Raw genomic sequence first — 8,848 nt, forward strand, 5'->3', positions numbered from 1 at the left:
CGTTCTTCAATAAGCTGAATTGACACATTTGGTCGAATGATAATCTAAGAGTGATTGTCGAGAAACCAATGCACTCACAAAGAGTAAATGTTTTTTGCGATTTATGGGCTGGTGATATCATCGGGCTGTCAGGCAGTTACTGTGAATGGTGTTCGCTATCGCGAGAGTGTGTAGGATTTTACACGAAAAACAAAAACAATCTCCATAATATGAATATTACTGATAAAAGTTGTAGTAGAATATTACTAGGGATGGGTTTTTGACATTTATACGAGTCTCGAATGGATCTCATGTGAATATGTTCTCAAATGTTGGTACGATTGATTTTGCATTCGTATCTCGATGGCAGTGTTTGTTGAGTAGTCGTGCATTTGGAACCATGTGTTTTCCATTGGCAAAAAAAATCAATCTGTTACTGTTGATATTATTTAGTTTTGTTAATGAAAATGGACTAACTGGGCTTATTTTGCAAGAATAGAAAAAATAATTAAGTTTTGCTATGTTTTCACCAACGGTTAATCCAGTTTAAATTAAATAAATCTTTTTAGTGTTTCCACCGCACAAGAAGATTTACAAATGATTAAGTTTGACAGCACTTTCTAAAATGCAAATGGTGTTTCGATGTTTCTTATAAAGTGCAAGTGAGATAGTTTGATTCGTATTAAACAATGAAGAACTGAATAGTTCAGCAACTTATAAGAATACGCTACCTTCTCCAAGTGCAATTTTTTTGAACAAAACTATATTTTTCGTAAACAAACATGCAAGTAATGCATTACCTGAAAAATAAACACAGGCTTTTCTTCACAAATTTTCTAATCAAATCAAGCTCATTTCCACTCGATTCAGTTTTATAAAGAATTGATACGAGTTTTAAGCTCCCTTCAATACCACATGTTAATGTAGTACTCTACGAACATACCCACTTGTTGAAGTTATTATTTTATGTTAAATTAAATTGTTAAATGAACTATTTTTATAGAATCTCAATTTACAGATGTTTTCTTACCATTTCATCTTAAAAATTGTCCATTTTATTAGTTTTTGTTGCTAATTTAGTTTTAACTTTTTATTTTCGCAAAACTTTCTTCTATTTTAGTGCTTTTTTTCATTACTATTCTGACAGATCTTCTTTCAGTTGTACCAATTTTTAAATACAAAAATCTGGCTACTGCGGATCGGCAATTTTTCACTGCACTATATATTGAATAACAAATAAACGCTACTTTTTAGGGCCCAAATTAAAAGATATGGATGTGAACGATATGTGGTTTTAACAGGTCGGTGTCATTTTCTACAAAGCTAACGAAATAATGGTTTTTTGATTTGACACCTTTGGGCTTCTTTCTTTGGGTTAATTTGAAAGAAAAAGTATACGTAGATAAGCCAGCAACAATTCAAGAGCTAAAAAAGAGGCTGTGATGTGACCCACACTTATAACGATATGTCCAACTTAAAACTTTAACCAAATAATCATAACAATATTTTGTGTAAGATAAATAATTTGAAGTCAATATCTTTGTTTGTTCTCCTAATACCTGAGTTGAATAACATTTCCAAACCATTCTTGCCAGTTTTTTGTGGTTTTTGTAGGTTTTCGTGTTTTGTTAAGAAATTTGTCTACTGAATTTTTCTAAGAAATTATTAAAAATATTCGTATTTGGCATATGATTTAATATTTTGATTTCAAAATATATTTCTGTGAACGAAATTTTAGTCCAAAACCGATTTTTACCAGTTTTAGTATCATTTCTTGGAAATTTGTATTTCTTTTATAAACAAATAAGTATTAGATTTTTCTAAGAACAATATTTTAAGTTATCAACAAAATTTATCGCAAAATTAAATCGTTTTGAAGTCAATACCTTCATTCATTTAGGTTTTAATTTTTATGAAAAAACTGACTGTTTTTACAAATTTGACTGAATGTCGGAAGGCAATATTTTTTATTTTAATTTAAGTCGCAAGCGTTATTAGTTCGTGAGATATTTTGGTTTAACCAAAATTTTCACTTTTTAAAACTGCTATGGTTAAAAAAGTACCAAACCTTTCTGCATTTCTGTATAAAGTATGAAGTCGATATCTCTCCTAGTTCTTGAGATATGGACTACGAAAAAAGCTTCTAGACCGTATGAACTTACGTACACACTCACGAGTTACGAGCAACGTACGCTTTTGTCAACCAAATGGCAAAAGTGCAAGCCAAGTTAAACTCCTACAACGCTAACCATTTGCAGATCCAGCATCAAGCTACTAGTGAAGAGAAGCCAATCTTCTTTTTTCAAGGTCGTTATTTTTCTTGGATGATTTAGAAGGGAAGCAGAAGAAATGACGTATTATTAACTTGCTGCTTTATATTTAAAAAGTAAAATTAAATTGTAGATAAAAATACATAGTACTAATTAAATTAAAAATACATTGAATTTAAAAATAAAACCTGCCTGCATTTGGGTCATCGGATGAAGTTGTGCCAACGATATCTCGGCTATTGTTTGGCCGATATTTTGTTCCCTGCATAATTGAACCATATCAATTTTATCACAATAAAAAGAAATGACAGTAATTTTCTAAATAAATTGTTTGATTTTTTTAAAATCAATATTGGCCCTTAAAATTTAACCACTCCCTAAAATGAAGGAAGTGCTCTTAACAGAGCCACGCATTTTGATAATAAAACCAATAATTTGCAAGCAATGTTTGATTTTTAGACGGTTTACTGTAAAGTTAAATTATTTTGAGGAATTAATTAAGTAAAAAATTTTATACTTTAAACTGTGTATTCTAAAAACATTTAATATTGTTATTTTTAGCTGTCAATTGATAAAATGCATCAAGAGTCTAATATTTTTCTCTGAAACCAATTAGCAATTATTATGCCAAAACATTGACACTAAGAAATTTATTTATTATACAAATATTTTTTAATGATAAGTTTTTTCGAATTGACAACAACTGTGTTATAATTGATAATAATTATGGTTTATTAAAAGACAAAGTTGTCGATGAACAGACATTCTCATTTTGACACACAGAAATCTTATTTAAGATGCAAACAATAAGTCATGCAAGTAGGTAAGAATAATTAAAATTATTTTTCATCAATGTTTAATTGTTTTTCTTTAGAAAATCTAAGAAAATGACGTATAAATGTTAGAACAATACTTTTTCATGGACTTACATAATGTACATACCTAGAAATGGTGGGACCATTTGAAATATAAAAATATTGTGCAGTAACATTTAAACATTTGAAATTTGCAATATTTCTCGAAGAGGTTAATGTAATTTAGAACCTTTTTAACTTCCCATAGGAAGTTATTGTAATGGGTCCGATTTGTCAAATTGAAAATTTTGACATTTCTCGACGTTTCAATGTCCCTAGAGTCGAAATAAAAGATTTTTAGAAAGATGTCTGTGCGTGCGTGTGTACGTACGTTTGTACGTCCGTACGTTCGCGACGTTTTTTTCGTCGTCCATAGCTCAAGAACCAGAAGAGATATCGACTTCAAATAAATTTTGTTATACAGATAATAAAGCAGAAAGATGCAGAAAGGGCTCTCAAGAAAATTGCGTGGCTGGTTTTTTTACCATAGCAGTTTGAAAAAAAGGTAAACATTTTGGTTAACCCTAATTATCTAACGAACCAAAAACGCTAGAGACTTGAATTAAATTTTATATAATAAACTGTAACGTGATACCAAACAGGTATATTTTTTGAAAAAAATCAATGTAACGGTTTTTTTATAAATCAATAAAACTGAAAAAAAAAAATGTCACCTCTAAAATTAATGACTGAAATATGATTTCATCTCTAAAACAATTTTGTGCAAGAAGAATAATGTTTTTGACATCTGATAAAATTTTGAGAAAAATCGAATTGATAGTTTTTTTACAAAAAATAAAAAACCTAAAAAAAATGCATAAAAGTTGGTAAAAATTGAATTTCGACTCAAATATCTTTTCAAAACTTTGAGATATTGGCTTTAATTCACTTTTATCTTTCAAAAAGTATTGTTGTTAACATTCAGTTAAAGTTTGAAAAAATCGAACTGACAGCTTTTTTTATAAAAAATAAAAACCGACAAAAAAAATTAACAAAAGTTGGTAAAAAATGATTTTCGACTCAAATATCATTTAAAAACTTTGAGATAATAGCTTCTAACTAATTTTTTCTTATAAGAAATATTGTTTTCAACATTAGGACTAATTTTGAGAAAAATCGAATGGACAGTATTTGTACAAAAAATAAAACCCTAAAAAAAATGTATAAAAGTTGGTAAAAATTGATTTTCGACTCAAATATCTCTTGAAAAATTTTAAATATTGGCTTCAAACTAAATTTATCTTATTAGAAATGTTGTTTTCAACATTTGGTAAAATTTTTAAAAAATTCGAATTGACAATTTTTTCACAAAATATAAAAATCTGAAAAATACTAAAACTTGGTAAAAATTTTCTTTCGACTCAAATAGCTTTTCAAAAATTAAAAATATTGGCTTCAAACTTATTTTATTTCACGGAAAATATTGTTTTCGATATTCAGTAATTTTTATATAAAAATCCAACAGTCCGTTTTTTCAAAAAAATAAAATCTACAAAAAATATTACGAAAATTTGGTAAAAATTGATACGAGTACATATAGACAAACTTTTAAGCAAGACATATCGACAAATAGGATGGGAAGTGATCAGTGTGGGTCGCATCCCAGCCTTTTTTTAAATCAAAATGACAGTTTTTTTTGGCAAGAAATAGAAACCTATGTACATCAAAATCCGTTTTTCTTCACCGGTTGAAGTTTGTTTCATAAGCAATCGCCATAAGTTTCCAAGTTTCCCCAGAAAATGGAAACAAAATTACACAAAAATCACTTAATTGGTTTAATGACTCAAGTAAGTTTTTAAGGTCATCAAATAATCGTAAATTAGCAGTGCGAATTGCATCCCATCCCCATTAATTGTTTTTCTTTTTCAAGTCCTTTTAATAAGCAAAACATCGAGTTATTAAAGTTTTGATTCAATGAGTTTGTAGGTACTTTTTGGTAGAATGAATAATTTTGTACTTAAAAAAGAACAATATTTCACAAGTGAATACTTTTGAACCTCGTTGTAGCCAAGGTAGCACTTTGGATTTCCAGACACAAGGCAAAACAGGGAGGTAACCTCTCTCGAAGTTCTCTGCCGCCAACACAATGTATCGAAAACCAGTGGCACCATTGCCAAAATGCAATCAGAGAAGCCGCCTCTGACGTGCTGGGTTGCAAGTAATCACCAACAAGGAACCCCTGGTTTGATGAGGAATGTCGGCAGGCAAATGCAGCCAAACAACAGGCACGCAAAGCGGCGGCGCTGCATAAAAGGACGAGAGCTGCTCATGAACGCCGACTTCTCAGAAGGAAAAAGAGAGGGCATGAAAAAAGTGCGGTCGAAGATGTGGAGAGGTTTAAAAGCAGGAATGAAGTTAGAAAGTTTTATGAACAGGTGAAACGAAATTCACAGGTACATAAACCTAGAACCGAAGGCTGCAAAGACGAAAGTGGAAACATCATAGTGAAAACGCAGTCAATGCTGAGGATATGGAAAGACCACTTCGACGAACTGAATTTCGCTGTCAGGCAGGATGATCTATTCAACATAGACGACGAATGCCAACAATCCCTTCCTCCCGGCTTGGACGAAGTGAATATTGCCATATCCAGCTGAAGTCTAATAAAGCCGCTGGAGCGCATGGCTTCAGTGCCGAGCTCTTTAAAGCAGCTGGAGATAAGTTGGTTAGGAGCATGCACCAACTTATCTGTAAGATATGGTCGGAAGAATGCATGCCCGATGAATGGAACCTCAGTATTGTTTGCCCGATCCTAAAAAAAGGAGACCCTCTAAACTGCACCAACTATAGAGAAATCAGCCTACTTAACATCGCCTATAAAATCTTCTCTGCTGTAATGCGTGAACGTCTAAAGCCCATCGTCAACAACCTGATAGGTCCTTATCAGTGTGGTTTTAGACCAGGAAAGTTCACATTACGGCAGATCCTGGAAAAAACCCAAGAACAACAAATCGACACCCACCACCTTTTCATCGACTTCAAGACCGCATATGACAGCATCCACAGGGACGAGCTGTACAGAGACATGTCTAGTTTTGGCAACCCTGCTAAACTCGTCCGTTTGTGCAGGTTTACCATGGAGAAACACGCTGTTCCATCAAGATTGGAAACAACTTAACAGAACCTTTCGATGTCAAAAACAGTTTTAGACAAGGTGATGCGCTGTCATGTGATTTTTTTAACATCGTGCTTGAAAGAATAGTGCAGAGCTCACACGCCAACACTAGTCCGTCAAAAGTCTGTCCAATTACTAGCATATGCTGATGACATTGACATAATCGAAAGAACTCAGCGTGTTGTCAATGGGGCTTTTGTGAGTATTGAGGCAGAGGCGGCAAAAATAGGTTTAACGGTTAATGAGGGCAAAACAAAGTACATGCTGTCGTCTAGAAAGGACATACAACACCGACGTCTTGGTCAAAACGTCACCATCGACAGACGTAACTTTGAGGTAGTCAAGGACTTCGTCTACCTAGGCTCCGCTGTAAACGCAGAAAACAACACCAGCGCTGAGATCAAACGCAGAATAACTCTTGCTTACTGCTGTTTCTTTGGGCTAAGAAAGCAATTGAGTGGCAAAGTCCCTTCTCGGGGACCAAAGGGTCGCTATATAAGATCCTTATCATCCCTGTCCTGCTATACGGTGCAGAAGCATGGACTATGACAAAAGCGGATGAAAGCACCTTGGGTCGGTTCGAGAGAAGAGTTTTTCGTGTGATCTACAGTCCCGTATGCATCGAAGGGGAGTCTAGGAGAAGATGGAACGGAGAGCTGTACGGGCTCTTCAGTGACGTAGACTTAGCCAGAAGGGTAAAAGTCCAACGACTTAGATGGCTGGGTCACGTAGAGCGGATGAAAACCAATGCTCCGGCCCGCGAAACTGGAGTCATCTAGCTAGAGACCGAGCTAGACGGAGAAGTTTGTTGGGTGAATGATTATAGCGCCACCTTAAGTAAGTAAGTTAGTACGACTACTTTTTAGTCTTAAGTTGAATTCGAATTCATATTCCTGATTCTAACTTTTAGCCCAAAAAAACTGAAACAAAAATTTAATTTATAAATTTTTAAAGGATTTTGTGCCTTTTTACACACAATTTCTCAACTGCCTAAAGTTTAGACGATAAGAACTATCTTTATGTAAGTGTTGTTTTAGTTCTGTTTCACCATATCTAAGTTAAATTTATTACAACTATAACAGAAATAGCATTTTGTGGTTCAACGCAGTAATATTTTTCTTATAGTCTTCGTCTGTTTTGGTTTTTGTTATCCTTTTATATGCAATGGCTGGAAATTTCAGGGTAGATTATTGTAATATTCGTGAGCTTAGAGCGAATTTTCTTTCTGTGTACTCCCATACTGCTTAAAACAGGCCAGCTGTTTTGGCATTAAATGAAACCCAAGTGGTTGAGGATTCCGATCCCACTGAATTTTATTCAAGGGTATAACTTGGTGCCATTATTCTTTTCTCACCATGGTCTCGCCATATACATTAGCAATGATGTTGCTTATCAGTTTTTGCTACAATATGGTCTCTACACCAATGTGGTTTAAATTCTCCGTTAATAAGCAAATCATTCACTACTGCTTTCTTTATCAAAGCCCAAATTTAGACAGAGTATCAACTTTTCGTGAATTTGATGTTTTGTCTGATTCCATCCAAAGAATTGTTTCGTCCTATCCTCGCACTGAAATCGTTGTTACGGGCGATTTCAATGTACACAATTCTTCATGGCTTCAACATTCGGGCCAGTCAACACCAGAAGGAGTGTGTGCTGAGATCTTCGCTGATTTTAACCACCTAACTCACTCGTCACACGTGCAAGCAAGCCAACCAACAATTACGGCAAAAAATACTGCAATGTCCCAAAGGCAGTAAAAATTGTTGGTCATTTGTAAAAAAATATGAGGAATTCTTACTCTTCCTCGGTTCCTACGCTCGTTGTGAATAACACTACATTTGTTAGCTCTTTATAGAAAGCAAATCTCTTTGCTGGGCAGTTCGCCGCCAATTCAACTTTACCAGTGAGTGTTATGACTCCGCCTGTACTTGAGCGAGTTAATGATTCTATGGAGCAAATCTTTTTTCGCACTCGTACTGTAGCGAGAGTCCTAAAAGATCTTAACATACACAAATCTACTGGTCCGGATGGTATCCCCGCTATTGTTCTGAAAAGGTGTTCTTCATCGCTTTCAAAACCATTGCGTAAGCTTTTTCATCTGTCCTACTCCTCAGGTCTCGTTCCGAGCGGATGGAAAACCGCATTTGTGCAGCCTATTCCCAAAAAAGGTGAATCTTCCTCACCGTCTAATTATCGACCGATTGCACTTACGTACCTTTTTTCCAAGGTCATGGAAACGCTGATTAATTATCAGCTCAAGAAATATCTGGAAGAACGGAAGCTTCTTAATGACCGACAGTATGGCTTACGTAGCAATAGGTCCACTGGTGATCTCATGGTTCATCTCACCGAACAGTGAAGCAAATCTTTACATAGTTTTGGAGAAAGTAAGATTATTGCACTTGATATTTCAAAAGCATTTGATAGGGTTTGGCATCAGGCTCTCTTATCGAAAATGCGTGCTTCGGTTTGCATGAATCCCTTCTTCATTGGATTAGTAATTACCTTTCGAATCGTTCAATACAAGTTGTATTGGATGGATTCAAGTCTGAAAACCACAAAATAAATGCTGGTGTGCCCCAGGGCTCTGTTCTATCTCCAACACTCTTTCTCATTTTCATTAATGA

Source organism: Eupeodes corollae, chromosome 1, assembly GCF_945859685.1.
Source record: "Eupeodes corollae chromosome 1, idEupCoro1.1, whole genome shotgun sequence".
In the NCBI taxonomy this organism is placed as follows: domain Eukaryota; kingdom Metazoa; phylum Arthropoda; class Insecta; order Diptera; family Syrphidae; genus Eupeodes; species Eupeodes corollae.